Raw genomic sequence first — 21,134 nt, 5'->3', positions numbered from 1 at the left:
CCACCATGTCATTCTCCACCATGGTGCACCTCGACAGTTATTACAGACCGCAGCTGCTCATTCTTGTCTTTAGTTGTCGACGACCTCGTCCGCTCTTGTGCCACTGAGCACAAGCTGTCCACCGCCTACCACCCACAAACAAACGGTCTTATGGAAGGTCTCAACCAAACAATCACACAGATGCTGTCGATGTAGGTCTCCAGCAATCACCGCTACTGGGACACCACGCTGGCCTACGTGCCGTTTGTGTATAACTTGTCCCGACGTGACACTGCAGGATATGCACCCTTTTATCTTTTGTATGGTTGCAACCCCACTTTGCCCTTTGACATCATCATCCCTTCTGTGCCACATGTTGAAACTAACCATGCTCACGAAGTCATCGATCGCGCTCACAGGGCATGTCAAGTCGCCCGATCTCGTTTATTAGCCCCGCAGCATATACCAAAAGAGTTATGACTGATGCCATCGCGATGTTAAGTTTGCACGAGGTGCTTGGATGCTCCTTTGGTCACCATGTCGTCGGGTTGGCCTCTCCCAGAAGTTTCTCTCTCGCTACGCAGGGCCTTATGAAGTCCTAAGTCAAGTTAACGACGTAAATTACGAGATTTCGCCACTTCAGTTTGATGCATCCTCAAGTCTGACGCCTGTTGACGTCCATGTTTCGCGGCTGAAGCCATACTTCACAGGACCCCTGGGTGCTTCACCACCCGGGGGTCCTGTTACGGAAGGATGAAAAAAGAGGGGAAGAAGACCGCAGGACGCTGGCTGCTGCGTGCTGTTGGTGGTCAGCCATCTTAACTACTCTGCCTCATCTTGTATATATATTGTAAATACAGTCTTTCTGTACTCCCAACATCCCCTTAACAGTATGCTTCGCCTCTGGCATGTTCATGATCTCCGATGGTATATAAAACAGTGATGCAGACTAAGCTTCACAAATAATTAATGTTCCATCTCTTCCTTACAGGCTGCTGTGTTTCAGCTAAATCTGCTTTTCCTGTGTCCAGTGGTCTTGTCGCTCAATTAGTGCTTGCCTATTTCTGTTACACTGCAACCCACTAATGTTAAAACGTGATACTTCTCCTCTCTTCCCTTGTCCTCTGCAAACTTTTAGATTTCAATACTCGAATGATTAATACAAAGATTGATGCTACCATATTATATGTGACGGCTGTCATGACGGCAATAATTTAGGTGGACCTGAAACTAAATGAAAAAAGAAACAAAAAACAAAACAGGCATGTGTGAGTAGGAATAACTTCCTTGTGACAAAACTGGCTCCATGCTAAACTTTGCCTCAAGGAAATTGGTCTAAGTCTCAAACCCATTTGCGCATATGCATAAGCCAAGTTTCCCACTCGTCAAAACAGAAGCCGCAACAAAGTGTTAGGAAAGAGGCAAAGAAACCATGCCTTTGCATTCGTACTCTCCTCACAAAGCTTGTGTCATATATGCAATCACTCAGCATACACAAACACATTGGTCAACACTGCAATGTTTGGAAGAACCCGAACCAACACTATGTAGCCATTTACCTGCAGTATGCCTCCTGTAACATAAATCCCCACTGTGCTTGGAATCTACATAACTTTTTTTTTATTTCTCAGGCATTTGGTGGTAGAGGCCAGTGCATTAGACAGAAATCCTGTTAGACTGCAGCAATGTTCAGAATGTAGTATGGGGTACTCTGTCTGGCTGGAAGTTGAAGATAGAAATTATATTAGTCGTTAAAGTACAGTAGCCGAGCAGATACACACGGTGGTCACTTGAGCTGGCATTGTGTAGCTTTACCAACAAGCCCAGCTGTACACTGAAGTAAGGCATGTTTTGGGCTAGTCAGCTCGTAGCTTCAGCAAAATTTTAAACTCTGCGAGGAAGACAGGACATGAACAAAAACATAGATGCATGCACAAAGTGTAGACTTCCGACTGGCTTTGTTTGGTGAAGGCAGAGAGTTTATAAGGTTCTTCAAAATGGCAAAATAAAGAACATTCGCAAAGAAATTGTTCACGAGGCAGTGACGAAAAATAGCAAGGCCACCTGTGCATTAAGAGCGCAGTAGAGTCCCAATGTGCCCATCTAAGAATTCTATTTCTTTCCTTGATAAGGATCAAGAAGGTGAGCTAACTTAGTTGTCACACCTTTTAGCGGTGTGGAATGCCTTGATGACTTCTCTTTCTGTTCTTGAGTTTGCCTTCGAAAGGAATTTATTCTGTTCCAGATGAGGCAGGCAGCTTTTGCTGTTGCAGCTCCTGCACTGCAAGAGGAGATTCTCAAGGAAAGAATTAAAGTCTTAGATGGGGCACATTAAGACTCTCCTGCACTCTTAATGCATACATGGCCTTGATATTTTTTGTCAATGCCTCGTGCACAAATTATTTGCAGTTGCTCCTTGTTTTGCTATATCGAAGTACCTTATATATTCTTTGCTTTCACAAAATAAAACCAGTTGGAAGCCTGTGCTTTGTGTGCGTCTATGTTTCAGTTCATGTCCTGTCTTCCTCGCGCAGTTTAAAATTTTGCCTAAACAGTTGTATAGCTTGTGTATACGATGAGTAATTAATGTTATGATGACTGCAGCATAGCAATGGTCTAGTGGCATAGTGTCGACATAGTATAGAGATGGTACTAAGTTAAAAATTTGGAAATGCCATAAATTGTGCAATCAACCCTTATCCCTCGGTTTCCTACAGCTGCAGAGTACTTGACCTCTGCAGCAGACAGGCATGCTGTATATTGGGGAGTGCCAGGAATTGCGAGATCGAGACAGGCTGCCACTAGAAGTTCCTTGGGCCAGGTGATAACTCAAATACATCCAAATATTTCCATATTTCACTATATAAACCTCTGTAGAATAATGGACTTTTCAAGGGTGAAGTTGTTTCACACAAAGGAAAACTATTACTAAATAGTGACCAGTTTCTTTTGTTTTGTAAGCCAGATTGCATGTATTTGACATTGCTTACTGACTCTTAATTATTCTCGCTGTCCGATACAAGCATATGCACTAACATGTTTTCAAACAAAACTATTGTGTGAAGCCATGTTTGTGGTGGAATAAAATTGGCCCCAATACAGAGCTTTGTGGCACACCATATCTTACTAGCGATCGCGGAGAAGAAAGTTAATTAGTAGTTACAAATTGGTACCGGTTAGTTAAAAATTTACTAATCCAATTCGTAGTCCTGTCAATTTGAAGTTTACTGTCGTTTGTGTATCGGACCAAGCCGATGTCCCCTGGCCTGGGCGGTCCCTGGCGCTTCACCTAGTGGTGGCCTTTGAAAATAGCAGGGTGGCACCAGTGGTTGCATCAGGATCTAGGCTCATGAAGATAGACAGCAACGTGCACAGGGCAAAGAGTTCGGTGGCCTGGTGCTCGTCACATTTGTGGAGAACACTATTGTTCTTGCGAGTCCTAGCCCCTACCTAGGGTACCAGTCTGTGCACTGCGTGTGTGTATATAAATATATATATATATATATACATATGTTGTGCAGGATTGCTCGTTGGCAGCACATGCTCATGCAGCAGCTGACGGGCCTTCGATGTGTTTCGCCCTGGTAGTGCGATCGTCTTCGTGGTTCTAGAGCAGCGCTGGCATTGCCCAAGAACAGCATATATCGGCATGGTGCAGAATTGCAGAGTGGGGGCGCTCCATTCTATTCCCACTTCATTCCTTCAGAGTTGTGATTTATGTGATTCCAGTCCTTTTAATTCGTCGGAGTTCTGACAGTTGAACCATTCCCACTCCTTGAGTGGTTGAACTAATCTACTCCAATCCTCCAATTACACTAAATAAAACGCTTTCTGTATAATTACTTACTACTTGCGCCCCGATGCAGCGATAGCGTAGAGGTAGAGCATCTGCCTCACCTGCAAAAGGACTGTGGTTCAAATCCCGGTGCCACGCCATTTTCCACTGGATAAAAAAAAATCCACATGTTGATACAGCTGTATAAACAGGCCTGGTGGCCTGACCCTGGTGATCAGAACCGGTAATGCACCCCCTCACCAGAGCAGGATTGGCCACCTTGGTGCAGTACTTGGCCACCACCTTCTATATGAATAGAACAATCAAACCCCAGCCCTCAGTCCCCAGCAGCTACAAAGCAACTGACCATTGCGGCGGTCAGACCTGTGACGCAGCAGAGGGTGCTAAGAACCTCTGGATCCAGACAGGCCGCCATTGGAATCTGAACCTGGCAATGTTTAACGCTAGAACGTTTTCTAGTGAGGAGAGTCTAACTGTGCTATTAGAGGAATTAGTGGGCATTAAATGGGATATAATAGAGCTCAGTGAGGTTGGGAGGACAGATGAAGCATATACAGTGCTAAAAAGCGTGCACATCCTGTGCCACCAGGGCTTAGCGGAGAGACGAGAACTAGGAGTCGGATTCCTGTTTAATAAGGATATAGTAACTGGTAACATACAGGAATTGTATAGCATTAAAGAGAGGGTGGCAGGTCTTGTTGTGAAACTTAATAAGAGGTACAAATTGAAGGTCGTACAGGTCTACGCCCCTACATCTAGTCATGATAACCAGGAAGTCGAAAGCTTCTATGAAGATGTGGAATTGGTGATAGGTAAAGTCAAAACAAAATACACTATACTGATGGACGACTTCAATGCCAGGGTAGGCAAGAAGCAGGTTGGAGAAAAGTCAGTGTGGGGAATATGGCAAAGGTTCTAGCAATAGTAGGGGAGAGTTATTAGTAGAGTTTGCAGAACGGAATAATTTGCGGACAATGAATACCTTCTTCCGCAAGCGGGATAACCGAAAGTGGACATGGAGGAGCCCTAATGGCGAGACTAGACATGGAATAGACCTCATACCTTGTGCTAACCCTGGCATCATACAAGATGTGTACGTGCTCGGCAAGGTGCGCTGCAGTGGCCATAGGATGGCAAGATCTCGAATTAGCCTAGACTTGAGGAGGGAATAGAAAAAACTGGTACATTAGAAGCCAATCAATGAGTTAGCAGTAAGAGGGAAAATAGAGGAATTTCGGATCAAGCTACAGAAGAGGTATGCGGCTTTAACTCGGGAAGAGAACCTTAGTGTTGAAGCACTGAACGAAAATCTCATGGGCATTATTAAGGAGTGTGCAATAGAAGTTAGTTGTAACTTCGTTAGACAGGATACCAGTAAGCTATCGCAGGAGACAAAAGATCTAATTTTAATACCAACCCTTATACATAGCTTTCATTGATTACAAGAAAGTGTTTGATTCAGTCAAAACCTTAGCAGTCATGCAGGCATTATGGAATTGAGGTATAGACGAGCCATGTGTACAAATACTGAAAGATATCTACAGCGGCTCTACAGCCACCGTAGTCCTTCATAAAGAAAGCAACAAAATCCCAATAAAGAAGGGCGTCAGGTAGGAAGATACAAACTCCACAATGCTATTCACAGCATGTTTACAGGAGGTATTCAGAGACCTGGATTGGGAAGCATTGGGGATAAGAGTTAATGGAGAATACCTTAGTAACTTGCGATTCGCTGATGATATTGCCTAGCTTAGTAACTCAGGGGACCAATTGCAATGCATGCTCACTGACCCGGAGAGGCAAAGCATAATTGTAGATCTGAAAATGAATCTGCAGAAAACTAAAGTAATTTTTAACAGTCTCAGAAGAGAACAGCAGTTTACGATAGGTAGCGAGGCACTGGAGTGGTAAGGGAATACATCTACTCAGGGCAGGCAGTGACCGCGGATCCAGATCATGAGACCGAAATGATCAGAAGAATAAGAATGGGCTGGGGTGCGTTTGGCAGACATTCTCAGATCATAAACACCAGGTTGCCATTATCCCTCAAGAGAAAAGTGTATAACTGGTGTGTCTTTCCAGTACTCACATACGGGGCAGAAACCTGGAGGCTTACAAAAAGGGTTCTACTTAAACTGAGGACGACACATCGAGCTATGGAAAGAAGAATGATGGGTGTAACGTTAAGGGGATAAGATGAGAGCAGATTGGGTGAGGGAACAAATGCGAGTTAATGATATCTTACTTGAAATCCAGAAAAATGGCCATGGGCAGGGCATGTAATGAGGAGGGAAGATAACCGATGGTCCTTAAGGGTTATGGACTGGATTCCAAGAGAGGGGAAGTGTAGTAGGGGGCAGCAGAAAGTTAGGTGGGTGGATGAGATTAAGAAGTTTGCAGGGACAGCATGGCCACAATTGGCGCATGACCGGGGTAGTTGCTGTTTATTCAAGCATTTTGCAAATGCGGCTCACTTTTAAGCACCCCTTCTTATGTTTAAAAAAAAAACAGAAATGAACATCCAGTATTCTTTTTTAACTTTCACTAAGCTTATCATATGGCTCAGTGTAAACATACAGGTTAACATACAGTATTTACAGGTGAGGTTACAGAAAGCAGTAATAATTGACAGTAAACACTGCTTGGATGGTGAAAAACATGGGAGTCAGGTCATCTTATTTTTGACAACGTTTTTTGGCATAGGAGGCTAAGCAAATGGTGATGTAGCAACACTGTAAAGACTGAATAAAATGGATGTGGAATGCCTTGATGACTTCTCTTTGTTTTTGATTTTGCCTTCGAAAGGAATTTATTCTGTTCCAGATAAGGGAGGCAGCTTTTGCCTCTGCAACAGAACATCGGTGGATGTTGTGTGAAGCACTTCTTCCATGCTTTTTCACTACCTGATCAAGGTAACTTTCTTGGTGCTTCATCATGCAATTTATACAGTCAACTTCCATTAATTCTACCCTCACGAGACTGACGGGTCGAATTAAGATGCAAAAACCTGCTGAAGGACCGTTGATTCATTTGGCAATATGTGCTTGAGTAACACGCCTCTGAAACGAACGTGCATCATATTTCTATTTGTCCACATTATAAAACTAAAGTAGAAATGACTTAACTCCAAACCAAAGTAGAAACCTACGCGTACCTGATTTTTTAGAATGGCAGCTGATTTTCTAAAGCCAGCTTCGCCGTATTACAGCCATGATATGCGGTAAAGCATATGAATGCTACAACCACGGTTTTAGTTTCGCAATCGATTGCACAGCTAGGCAATTTTTGTCTCAATGTCCTTCGAAAACAAAAAGTGTTCGTTAGAATCAGATAAGTACCACAATCGGACATTGTCAGCTACCATTACTGCTTGAAAATCTTTCTCGGGTGGGTCAAAAATAGGCATTTCAGAGAGGAGATGGCATTTCTTTAACGCATTCACTGTCCCCTAAGCTTTACTGAGACATACACTGCCACTAAAAGGGGTCATTATTAGGGTCTGGTCAAGTTCGCGTTATCCGGCGAATGCCAGTTTTATGATCAAAATAATGAATGTTTAATCCCATAGAAATGCATGGGTGTCGGCCAGGATCGAATTAACTGAAAAAATTTAATTTACCGGAGTCAGATTATTGGAAGTTTACTATACACCCTTTTCTGTTCTCCAAGAAGTTGCCATTTTAATACGTAGTTTTCTTCGATCAGTGTGGCAATGGTGCTAAATTTAGCATTTGTTTGAATCATCCATTGTTCCAAGGACAAGCTACAAAGTAGGGGCACACTTTGAGACTTGAAACATTTCCACATATAAAGGCAGGGCATGTTAACACCTGTACAATTAACATAAGTTGGCTGTATTGTCTGCATAGCATGTGGTTGCTTTTTTGGAATGTGATCTTTCTGTAAAATAAAGTTGCATTTCTTTCAAATAAATTGCTGAACTATTGCTTGTGTGTTTTCCTGTGCTCTCTGTGCTGATTGCGCTTTTGAAAGTGCAGTGAGCAACTGCAGACTGAAATGCACAAGGCTTCACTTTATCATGCCAGGAAGCATTTTGGCTAGACAAAGGAGCCTTAACCCCTTCCATGCACACACTTTTTTTGTATAAACACATCAAATGAAAGACAGTGACCTCTTCTCATGTGTTTTAAAGCCTGGCAGTGGTAAAGACAGAGTGAAGTTGTACAAATACAATTTACTGTTAAGTATTGCTGCTAAAACCTCATGCTTGTGTATAGTATGTGCATGCAGTGCTGGCTATGCCATGGTAGAGCTCTGAAACAGCTTTCACCACACTGCTTGCTATAGCATTGCTGTGTTCTGCAACCTGAGGTCAAAACTATAAATCTCTAGAAGTTCAGCAGCACAGTTGACAGCTATTTCCGTATGTTTGATGCACTCCTGGCCAGGGACTTTTCGTCCTGTAGGGAAAATAGATGGCTGCCTCGGACGTTGTTTTGGAAGGAGCACAGCATACCTCGAAAGCTTCCTCATAATGCTTCACCAGCAGGTTTTGCCAGCGAGAGTGGAGGGGGGCACAATACCTTAAAATGCTGCTGCTTCTGGCTTACATTTACTATGACGTGCCGGTGCACCTCAACATGGAGCAACCCCATTTTACTAAAATTCTGAATTCTTCTACCAACATGGTGTCGTGTGGCTATCTATCATCACTGTATAAAACCGGGGCAAACAGCATGTCTAAAAAGTACGAAAGCTGGTATAACTGTAATGAATGACCTGCAGTCATCCGAAATGTGTAAAATCGCAAGAATTGGTCAAACTCAAACACTGCACAGTTTAAGTAGTCCTGGCACAATTTTTTTCTTATGCGTGTGTAGCTGTCATTCAGTTAACTACACTACAACACTTCAAATTCCTTCTATGCGCAACAAATATATCCTTAACGGAAACATTTAAACATGTGCCAAAGGCAGCGTGGCCCTATAATCTGGTGACAACATTGCATGGTAGGTCACAAACAAATGATGCATGCTGCAGTTGTTCATGAGTAAGCCATGCCATTATTAGGTCATTGAAAACTGAGCATGTTAGGACCACTATGCAGCACAACATTGGTCTTTCTGTCTTGGTGCACACTGTGGAGTGGGTGCATGTTAAAAACCTCAGGCGATTAAAGTTAAGCCGGAGTCTGCAACTATGGCATGCCTCGTAATCGTATCGTGGTTGTGACTTATAGAACACTAGAATTTAATTGATTTTAATTTAGATGTTTGAGAAGAGTCATAAGAAAATTTATTTGGTGAAGCAAGTCTTAGCACACCTTAAGAGTCGCTCAAAGCACATGCAGCTTTCAGTGGCATGGTGTGGTCATAAAAGCTGCCATTTGGAACCAGATTAATATAAAAAAATTCAGTCCAAAAGTTTAATGTCAGTGCTCCTTTACATGTAAGCATGAGGGACACATCTTTAAAGGCATCATCTAAATCCTGTGTAAGTATTTATTGGTGAATATCAAATGGCCCTACATCTAAGGAAGTTATAGGGTGTTATGATAACAGGAAGCCACAAGATTTTTGTTGTGCACTCTTCCTATAGAGACAATATAGGGCAGCAACAAAATAGTTGGGCCTAGTGAAGAATTCATTCAATATCTTTGCCAATTTGGCAGGTTCACTATTATTAGAGATAATGAAGGCCAAGCACCTTGAAATGCATGCCCAAACCTCATCAGCATTGCATCACTTATTTCAAATAACTTTCATTTTGTCATTTTGCCAGATTAAAAGTTCTCATTGCCAGATTAAAAGTTCTCAAAAACCTGCTTGACTGGTTTCAAGAACTTTTCGAGAACAGTTTGGTTCCATTCGAATGCAGCATTGTCAGTCTTTAGTGAACTAAACCCATCTTTACTGTATGCAATTAGGTAGATCAAAGCAGATGCTGTCAAAGTGCATGTGACTGAGTGTTTGGAGTGGGCATTCCTCCGTGATGTTGCCAAGAAGGGAGTTTTGAGTTTAATGCACACAGCAGCTATAGCATATGAAAACCAGCAATTTACTCATTTTTTAGATACCGGAGGGCTTGCGCTAATGCTGGTCGTGGTCTACTATAATTTCTACCATATATGGGCCTTGTCATGACAAGTTCTTTTTATTGTCCTACAATATATTCCCTCTGTGTACAATCAACATCTCTGCCAAGGACAACAGAAACAGTATGATTGGAAACTGCAGAATTCTCCATCTGTGGAGGTGGCTGGCTGATTGCCGTATTAGATGCTTTGTGAGCTGGCATTGATGTGTAAATCTCAACTCATCTGCAAGCATACAAAATAGGCTTTGGGATACTTTTACCACAAGAAGAGAGACTAGAATGACTGTTGCCTGTGACATAGGGAACATGCCCATGACGAGGGATCGGCTAGGATTCCCCATGAATACATCAAATAGCTTTATATTCCCACTAACTTGATAGTACATAATACTGATATGTAAGAAAAATAAACAACAAAGTAACTGAAAAACGAACAGGTATACTACGATTGAGCCACAAGGGGAAAGATGGAAACATTTGGGTTAATTGTATGAAAAAAATGTGCCTAAGATCTCATCTTCCCAGCAGCAACAATATGATCATGCACAAACTAGCATTGCTCTTCAGGCACACCCCAGGCTGCTCACACCATTTTCTACAAGATTTGAAGCCCAACAGGCAAAAGGGGTGAATACCTTCAGCATAAAAGAAGAAAGTTATTCTATTCCATATCCTCACATGAAACACAGCAACATTGTTACAGGCCATTTTCACACATTGAAGGCATCAGCAATGTGATGAAGACAATTGAAGAAGCACTCATGTTCTTATTTCCATTGCAATACAAACCTACACTTGGTAATATGAAGGTGCATGTGCCAAATTCAACCGTGTACTGTTATGAGGCACATGGAACAGACATTCCAAGAAAGTGAAATATTTGTAATGCAGTTACTTAATTTGTCCAGTCAGAAGGGCAATGCGCTAAATAAAAAAAAAAAACCTACAGGCCCACTATGCAATGCTTTTGCCAAACTATCCAAAACTTCAATGTGTGCAAGTCCACAATGACCAGGAAAAGAAGTAAACAAATTTCTTTAAGATGGAATGAAAAAAAATGTTGCGACAATTGAGAAATGAGTTCTTTACTTTCTAGTGGCACACGGATAGACAGTCGGTGGGCACAATTTGAACTTGAACTAATGGCAGTGTTGCAGGGGCAAATACCACTCATACTTCCCAGAAGCGTCAGTTACAATGCTGAGTTGGAAGGGAAACTTTGCAAATACTTCTTCGGAAGTTCAAGCATCTGACCAGTAAGTAGTTGAGCATGACTAGGGGAAATATAATCAATTTCACAAATAGCACCATTCCGAAAGAGCTGGCACACTGCATTGATTTCTCAGGTGACAACTATTTTTCTAAAAGCCTCTGCGCGCGTTAATACAACCTGAGGCAGCTTAAATCTAGGTCACATGGAATCGAAAAATACAGCAGCGGGTGTAACACTTAAATTTGCTATCTCGCGAACATGAGCGAAAACTTGAATTTAAAAAGGTTTGCTCGAAAGGAAAACTCACGGCCGTACGCTGCTGCCCATCGCCAGTTGCGTGAACAAAAAAAAAACATCTGCACGATCAATAGACACTTCGTCGATATTTGAAGCAGATCGTTAGTGGTCAAGAAACGTGCACTGGATAAGAGCGAAACATCTAACCGACTGACTGACGGAAGTAAGGCTCACAGGATAAGTTTTTTCTATCTGCACCGATAATGCAGCACGTATTGTGCACATAAATCGCCCGTAATGCGCAGCAATTACCGCACTCGCTTGAAGTCACCATCGCAGCGACGCGCTATTTATTTCAGGACCACGAAAAACAAGGTATTCACCCAAGTACAGCGGCGGTTTACCTGTCGGCAAGCCCCTAACTCGCATATGACGAAAGCAAATGTCACGGAGTCGAAGCCCACGATTGCTCAAGTCAAACTGCGCTCGCGCGAATATCGCGCACGTTATGCGCTTTCGACACGCACAAAAGCGCGCCAATCGCGCGCAGAACGTCTTGCAGCCGACACGACGGCAATGGCTAATCTACGTTCGAGAGTAGCTCTTTCAAAAAAGTAAAAGCAAGCAACAATGTGACGTCACATTGTGCGAAAAAGAGTTCTACATCTTCTCTCAGCTCTCGCATGCGCAGCGATCACGGAGCCCTCGGGGGCGATGTTCAGGTTGCATGGGAATGCTCGTGGGAATGGGGCGCGACTGTTATCCGTGCAGGGGCGGAGCCTCGCCTCGATGACGTCTCGCCATTTTCTTTTTTTTTTTTCCCCTCTGTTTGGCGGCGCGGTCGGTGTGCGGCTCTTCAGTGGAGTGAAATGTGGGCGCGCGTACCATATTCGCGGCGCGCGTTTTGTTTCGCTTGTGAATGCGCGGAATGCAACGATGACCGAGCCTCTCTCCCATGACTACCTGAAGTCAGACGATGAGCTTTTTGAGAGGTCCTTGGCTGCCGTCAACGAGAGGCATGCTGTGCGGACATCAGGAGACCTGAACAAGCCGTATAAATGTTAGGATGTATCGACTGCTTCTTAATGTTTCGCTCTGCGTGTAGATTTAACATTGTAAAACGCAGTAGTTATTTTAACCAGGGACTCAACCTAGCAGAACGACTTGTTTTCAGTTGCGGTTAGTGCGCAACACTAGACATGCAATTCATTCATCTTGATTCGCTTTTTTGAAGATCGGGTTATATATTGTTCTGGTTACCGGTTCAGAGTTCCCCTAGCACCGATTTAATTCGGTTTGGGTGGAGTATTGTTCTGGTTACCGCGACATGACCCGATCTTCGGAAATTCTGATAAATGTAAAATTAACAACTGTTATTCTTCGGTTTTCAGTCATAATTACAACCGCGCACGCAAGGTCACCAAGAATACAAAGAATGAAGGTCTGCCCCTGTGCTCTTTACATATTTGATTTGAATTCAAGACGGAGCTGCGCTTGGGCGTTTGTTTTGTATGCATCTGCGCTTTTTTTTTTAATACTGAGAAAGCAATCGTGCGCAACACGGGACACGAATTTCGGTGGGGCTGTACTATGTGGCTAGAACGGCCACCATAGCTGTACTCCATATCGTGACACGGCCGTCTGTGCCATCCGTGGTCCTGCTACAAGGCATAGGCCTGATATTGAACTCTGTATACGAGAAGCTGAATCGTCAGCGTCGAGCTTTTTTGTCGTGTTATATTAAAATTCCAAGGCCCAACCAAACTGTAACATGTTGCTTTTTTGGCGCTCCTTGCAAGTTGTTACTTAAGACCACACAAAAAAGTCTGGGTATTAATAATATTAATTATTATTATTATGGCTGAGGAGAGCCAGAATTTCTAGCCAGAGGCACGCAGATCTTAAGGTTTATTTGCTGCCCATAAACAAATACTAAAGGCAGATTCGATATTGCCTCTGCCATGGATAAAACCAGGCGCCGTCATTAAATCGTCTTTATTGTTTATCTTCAGCCAATGTCGTCTTCTCCACAATCCACTGCGGATGCCAAATCTCTCTGGGGAATGTGCCATTTCGAGTTGTGAAGGAAACAGTCAGTCTGCAAGTTCGGAATGGAATACTACGAGAAGACTCAGGGAGAAAAAGACCATGTATGTTACATGGATGCGCTTGCAAACACTTCACTCTCATGCAGATATTCAGCAGCCTTCCAACTCAAAGATTGTGTGCAAGCAGTGTAAAGAGGAGACTTCGCGACAGCTGTTTTTAACTTATTTTCCCTTATACAATGCCTCTTTCAGGGCCCTCAGGTTGTTCCTAGTAAATGAATAGATTTAGGAAAAGACCATTATGGCTGTGTACCAGGCACATGGCCGGTGGTTGGAGTGGCCCAGTCCCCCAAGAAATCTTCAGTTTTGCTGGGACGTCCTTTACCACCTCTCCCACCTGTGGCGTTTTCCCCTTCCCTCCCCCCATTCAGTAGTTGCGAGCCAAACAAAATCCTGGCTACATGCCTGGTGTGAACTATGGAAGCATGTCACTGTTGTTTGTACTTACCAAAGCCGCATGATGTTTCAGTTGACCTGTGTGTCTTTTAACATGCATGTAAAAACACCAGAAATAAATATACTTTATTTAATTTACAGGATTTAAGCACCACTGACCACTGACTGGCCGAAGGAGGTGTACGAGAAAAAGTGAATGAACCTCCAAGGCGCAAAAAAGAGGGTTCATTAGACTTTTCCCCTTTCTGTGGAACGGCTATGTAGTACGCACCCTACTAACGACTGATGCACCATACATCAGGTCGCATGTTTTGGTTACATGATGGGCAAAAACTAGACAGCTCAACATTGACTGTTTCGAGTTCCACGATACTAAAGTACATGTTGAGACTAATTGAAAAATACTAGCTGATAAATGCTAAGTTTAGACGATTGCCTATTTTCTTGTGCATTCCTGTTCCTTATGCAACCCCTTTTGATATCCCCATTCCCATAGGGTGCCATTGAAAAATGTTTTATGTCTGGATAATTAAACAGCTTCCTCAAGTCACTAGTATCAGTATGTATACCTAAAACATTTCGCTGAAAGGGTAGTTCTCATAATTGCCCTCGAAAATGGCCACTTTGCCCAGCCTCCAATACCAGTCACCACTGTTGAAGTACTCTTGGCGAAATTGCTGTGTAGGTAACCATACTTCACATTTTCAAAATAAACTCTTGGTGCACATTAGGCATTCTCTCAAATGTACTTTATTCACAGTCGATGCATATTACAAGCACACTACTGAACATTTCTTGAAGTAACCACCAGACAAAAATGTAATAACATGCTTTCATATACAATAGCTGCTATAATAAAATGTTAAAAGGAAAGTATAAAAGCAAGCACTTTCATGGAAGTACAGAAGGGATGCAACTTTACAAACAGTTTTATACACATACATTGAAAGCACAAGCCGAAAAACATAGTTTTATAGAATCAATGAATTGAGTCACCGACACGAAACATTAAGACAGTATTTCTACACATACACAGCCGTTGCCAATGTTGCAATTACATGACTATAATGGAGTCTAGTACAAAACATAGCATATTAATCTTAAAAGCTCCAAACATTCTGAAACATATTTACACATATTTAAAACCCTCTGCTTAAGCTCAAGTTATGCATGGTAAAAATTGAGTTTTGTAAAGTTCGCAATTCCTTAAAAAAAAGAAAAAAAAAACACTGAGTGGCAATCTCTAAAGTTTTCCCCTGATCCTTCCCTAGCAGCCCGAGCCAAAGCTCCTGTGAAGAATCAACAAATCAATGGCAGAGTGACAACACACTATAGGCGCCTTCTCTTTGGAAGAGGCTTCAGAGACGAGCATCCCTTTGTCGGTGAGCCCCGAATGTGAAGGCCAGAACTCTGTGGCACAGATTCAGCCAACTTACGGAAGGTGACTTGCAATAAGCCCCTAGCCTCCAACAGTGTTTGAACGTCGTGGCAGCAGTAAAGGAGGGAACTGCACTTTTCAAGTTCCTCGGTTATACATTTGCGCAACTCCGAGACTGACGGGACTGCAGTCCCAGGAGCCATAGCAACCACAGGCTGTAAAGGCACTTGACAAAAGCTTGGCTCATTGGCAAAGGGAATGTCCGGCTCTGATACTGCTGTACCAAGAGCCTGTGAAGACACTTCAGAAGGGCTGGACTCTTTGACAAGAGGAATCTCAGAACCTGTTTCTGATTCTAGACAGCTTCCAAGTGTAATTTGCGGTCGACTGAGGTAACTGTGCGGAAGTAGGGTGCCTCGATGTCCTCCTCGCCCGCCGCTCCGTTCAGGGTGGAGACAAGTGCGTCGTCTGCTACGGCGTCCGCCATGTTCTTGCCCGCTGCGAGCGGCGCGTTGTTGGCGCGCGTGTGGATGAGCGGTTTGACGGAAGCAATGCGCTTGTTTGATTACTTCGATTACGAATTTCTCTACTATTAAGAAATATTTTTGCACCGAAAAAATATGTGCGCCTTCCCTAGGGTCCCTCTTTTATGCCTGCTCAACTTCCTGTTTCTATTTAGTGTCGTTTTAATGCTGTCGTCTGGAAGTACCCTCGTAAAACGCGTTGCAACCATTGATCAGCGTCCTGGCGTGTTTTGTTTACGAACTGTAAATACAGAAATTAAGTTGCGCGGGAATCCCTTTGTTTTACAGTGGGAAATGATCCGTTAAACACAAGCGTTCATAGAGGAATGCAAAAATTGCTACGCTGCCTGCATTTCTGTTCTTCGCGAAGAGTTACGCCGTGAGCCTGTGTTGCTTGTGAGCATGTTGGTATGCAGCCCTGGAAATTCCTATTGCATAAGAAGATGCCGGCGGTAAAAAAACGAGGTCAATAAGTGACGAGTAGATACGTGATTTCGGTCACGATGTTTGGGTCGCCATGCAGGTTTTTATTATGTCAGCTGTCAGGAGGTGTCAATTGCCACAGGTCTTTCGTAGATCTCAGACCAATGACCAGAAACTACAATGAAGCCTTGAATTAACTTGAACAAAATAAATTAGAATGTCAGCTTGCAGCTCAGTTTGATAAGTTGGAAAAAAAGCGGATACCTTGTACAGACATAAGGTGAAAAATCAGCACGCACAGCAAAGTAAGAATAAACACATGAATGAAAACTATATTAAAAGAGTAACACAAATGAAACGAAAGTTTTTGAATTCTGGCGATATGCATTAAAATTTAATTTCAGTGTTCACTGTAGGCTCACTCCTGCACACGTCTTGCTTGCATGCCCGTCAAGTCCCGTTGCCGCGGCTTGACGCAGGTGCACACGCAGCCTCAGTCTCGCGTAGTTTGACACAAGGAGCTTTTCCACTGTTTCTTTGTGTTCCTGACAGGCGCACGTTACGCCCCACCGCAACATCTTTGTCAAGTATGCGGTTACAGCCTTCAAAGGAGATTTCATGGTGAAAACGCTTTCCGTCCAGGCGGTGATACCATTAAAATGTTCCTCGCAAGATTTAAGAACCAGCATGACTGCATCGCTTGGGTAATGAAGGTTGCTGCCTTCAGAGACGTATTCCTTGAGGGACGTCAAGTACGCATGCTCACTGCTGCTTGAGCCTAACAATGCGGGCTTGCACTGCTCGCAGTGGCCAATAGATTTGAGGATCCCTTTTATAAGAAACCCACCGATATGAAACAAAATCTCGCACTCAGCTGATGTTACCTCTTCGACAAAGGGGATCTCCGAGTCATCGATAGCTTCAATCTCGGCTGCCGTTTGTTCTTGCATACCTGCCGACAGCAGGTCGATCAGGTACTGTGCGTCATCGACATCGTAGCTAGTCGTTGACGGTGTGTGGAAGAATTGGCTGACACAAACAAGCTTCAACGCACACTTCACATCGTAGGCGCTTGGAACAGGCTTCCTGAGACGTATAACCGAAAATAGATTTTCCAAGCAGTCCTGGAGCAATCGGCTCGTGAGGAAGAACTTGTAGCCTTCACTTCTTAGAAGGACATCCTGCAGGCGAATGATCACAGATGTGGCTATCAAGAAACCCGCCTGTGAGGGCTTCCATTGGGATGTGCTCCCCATGTTTGTTCCCCGAATGGTCTCAGACGCCAAGCACAATACGTCTATGGCTGCGTGATATTTGTCCATGTGTTCAAGACTCAAGGCAGTTGATGGGTGTCGTGATGACATAAGAGCATACCACTTAAAGACAAGCTCTAAAAACCACGCTGTAGTTTCCGCCTCCGGATCCAAGATCTTCTGCTTTATCAAGTACCGAATCCCGGCAGGAGCTTCTCGAAAAAACTGAACGGCCACTCCCACCTTCATCTTCGTAAAATGCCCGTTCGACACGTGGATGTCCGAGAGCTTTGGCGCGACTTTCAGCTCCCGTTTTTTGTCAAAGTCTACCACTGCGCGCACGTGCTCAAGTTTTACTTCCCTTGAGGGTAGGTCATGTTGACACTTGGTTGCATCACTAATGGTGAAAACGACAGAACTCAAAAGTTGGCCCCTGATATTCTTAAGTACGTGTGCAGCATCTGCAGTGAAGAAGAGTTCTTTGTCTTCTAGACAAGGATGTGGTATCGAGCATATGGTGTTGGAGTTCCTGTGGCTAGAGAAGCGAAATTCACGCCACATTGCCCTGTTGGAAGAACCCATATCCGAAGTGACGACGCGGATCCTCAGGGAGATATCTGCGCAAACTTTCACGATATTCAATATGTAGTCTTTGAGAATAAGGCCGTCTATGCTCCTTTCAGTAAAGTGATAGGCAATCACTTGTTTCCACCGCCGGTTAAGACCCCCTATCATGAACACCAAGGCATGGTGGGCAGGTTCATCCGGCTTTGCAGGTAAAGTTGTTCCCCCAAGAACAACATCTTCAGCGCGATCAAGCTCATAGCCCCTGGCAATCTCCATCTCGTCTAGTAGCAGAACACAGTCTTTTTCAATGTCTTGCATACCCTCCGCTTTCGTTTTTAGCAGGTCGATCACGTCAGTCAGGATACCGGGCAGAAAACTGAGTGCCTGTAGGCGACGCGCCAGAGTTCTGTTAGTTGGCAGCGGGTACCCGAGTTTCCTTAAGGTTTCATAGCCGGACGTCCCGCATGAAAATTTAATTTGAAGTGCTTGCTTAACACTTTGCGGAGACCAAGTACTCCCTTTGTTGCTATTGCGCGACAGTGCCTGTATTTGGTCTTCGTTAAGGAACTTGATGTTCTTTCCGAATGTTTCAATGTTACCTTCGAGCTTCTTAACTTTTTTTCGGAGACCTTGGATTGTTGAGTTTGCCTGGGTATGCAATTCTTGAAGTTCGCAGTATTTTCGTGTCAGGTCTGCGAGCTGCTTACTTAATTCTGCGCAAGAGGTACAAGCAGACTGCAGGTCAGAGGCCCCGGCATTCATTCCACTGGCTGAGACTTGCAGACCTGCTTCGTCTGTTACCAGTGCACTTGAGCTGGCGTCGTGTGGGCTGCAATTCTGTCCTTGAGTCAGCTCAAACCTGCCTGGTGACGACATTGGGTCCATCGCAGCTTCATGATCATCAGTGGCTATGTCGTGTTGATCTTCAAGTAGGGCCGAGAGGACAGCGGGTCCGGTCCTATCCTTTGGTGCCTTTCTGTGACGAGGCAAAGCTGCGAAATGAAAGGATATCATCAAAATGCATCCCATAAACAGCATTATGCAACAGCGGTACATGCCACGAACGACTTTCTTAATGTCTTTTCACTTTTCTGTCGAAAGCACCGCTTGTTACATTCGTTACACGCTTAGAACTCCTGTAGAGCGACAAAATGTCATTTTCGGTCAGGGTCACTAATTTTTCGTGCCCGGCGCCCTTGTTCTCATATATATATATATATACATATATATATATATATGTTACGTAGCAACAGCTTAAGAACGACCCCTCCCCCACCTCCTACCGAGAGATGAAAATGGAACACGCTGAAAAATTGAACAACTTACGTCTGAAGGAAAACACTGTCGGCACCGCATTTGGCTTTAGTTTTTTCCATCCGTCTGCTCTGTTTTGCTCGAAGCTGTCCTCTTCGAAATGAGCCTGCGCGTTCATAGAAAGTCGTAAAATTTATTTCCTTCGCAAGATATGACCAATGTTCACACGCCTACAATTGCTGTGTTTCGTACGTTCCTAAACATTTTCCGAACTTTACTGCAGCTGCTACATTTAAAACCGCACTATTATGTTATGCAAACAATTCCACACGTGCGAGTAACGTCCAAGTAACGTTAATTAGCAATGGTTATACTACAGGCTGCCAGAACACTGTCGAACTTTGGGCGCACCATTTTTTTCCAACCAGCTTTTTCCTGGTTGTCCTGCACCGTCCGGAAGGGCGAGAGGAACGACTCAAATTGATTCGCATGCAGCACCGAAAAGCTGAAAAACATCAACGAACGCGCAACACACCATGCCATAAACAACACAGACGCGCACATAGGTTTTCGGAACATGACGGGGACAGTCAAGATGTTATTTTTTGTAAACACTTTAATGTTACTGCTACTAGTTTGCTTAACTGGTAATCTACTTGTCAGCCCAATGTTAACTACCAGGAAACATTATACGCAATCTACTTCGATCATCACTAGCGCTTAAGAAAGTCCACGTCGGAAAAATAATTCCCACGAAGCGCCTCAGTACTCACACTGCATATGCACGAGGTGTTCGTGGGCTGCCATTTGTCCCGCTTGATCCTTGCAGTCCACAAAATTCTTCTTTTTGTATCTCTTGGGAACTGAAACATTCGCCAACCATTCCTCGAGTGATTACTGCACAACGGCACGCAGCAGCCGGGCATTTTGTGCCGACGACACCCAGCGAACTCGTCGCAGCAACGTCCTACCACCTGCTGCGTGCAGCGCGCGCGGCGGGCATGAACATGGCGGCGGTGGCTAGAACGAACCGGTTCTGGCGGCACCGGCGCCGTCAAAGGATGTCTCCACCCTGAACGGAGCGGCGGGCGAGGAGGACATCGAGGCACCCTATGCGGAAGAGAGGAAAAGCGCCACCTGTCGCTGTACTTAAAAGCAACACAAAACTGTTTGCATGGATACTTGTGCTTTCTAAAGTCGCGGCAGGTACACGATGGCTTGGTGAAGTCGACTGTGTACACATCATCATCACTTCTTTCAGAATGAACCGAGAACATGCCTTCAGTGGGCAGCTTTCATGTCTGTGTGGCTGTATTCCTCTGCGTTAACGAGCCGTCTCAGCATATGTTTAACAAACCCGTGAGGCCGGTTGTGCAGGTATGCAGGAATATTTTCGCTGTACTGTCTGTGCACTGATGACTGCCTCCTTGCTGCCTCATGGAATTTCACTTCTTTGTCAGGAAGGTAGCCATGGACGACAGCTGTGATTAGGAATGTCAACGACCGTTTCCCACTGGCACTTTTCACATACTGTGCCTTCAACACCCTGTTTTGGGTCTCAATGCCGTTATTTGTGGTCAAGACAACATCAAACTCCAGCCTGTAAGACATGACCCAGAGCTCCTTTACAGAGAGCCACACTGCTTCAAAGTAACTGCGGAATTTTTCGTTTTTCCAATACTCTGAGGCGACAAGGACTTCAAATGCCATGTCAAACTCATCCTGATTTGAAGCACTGGCTAAGCGTTTCATGAGTCTCAGGGCCTCATCCGGATCGGATATACTGTTTTCCTTTCTGCGCAGCCACCTTTGCCATGCTTGTAGTCTATGGAAGTCACAGATGGAGATTTGACTCTCTGGGAACACTTGCTTGATGGCACTTATTTCTGCCTTGCTGTAATCTACCATTCTATACTGTGGGGACCAGTTATCACACCACTGCTTGAAAA

The 21,134-nt window shown here is 44.1% G+C and overlaps 1 long non-coding RNA gene across 1 annotated transcript; it reads left to right on the top strand.

Annotated features, from left to right (window-relative positions):
- Window positions 1–3,869: 3,869 nt before the first annotated feature.
- On the top strand, window positions 3,870–14,516 carry LOC129385942 (uncharacterized). The gene is made up of 3 exons (XR_008613420.1): window positions 3,870–6,687; window positions 13,295–13,432; window positions 13,928–14,516. It is a non-coding gene; the product is annotated as an uncharacterized lncRNA (long non-coding RNA).
- The last annotated feature ends 6,618 nt before the right edge of the window (window positions 14,517–21,134 follow it).

This window comes from Dermacentor andersoni, chromosome 7 (assembly GCF_023375885.2).
Source record: "Dermacentor andersoni chromosome 7, qqDerAnde1_hic_scaffold, whole genome shotgun sequence".
Classification (NCBI taxonomy): Eukaryota; Metazoa; Arthropoda; class Arachnida; order Ixodida; family Ixodidae; genus Dermacentor; species Dermacentor andersoni.
This window is presented reverse-complemented; position numbering and strand designations above follow the sequence as displayed.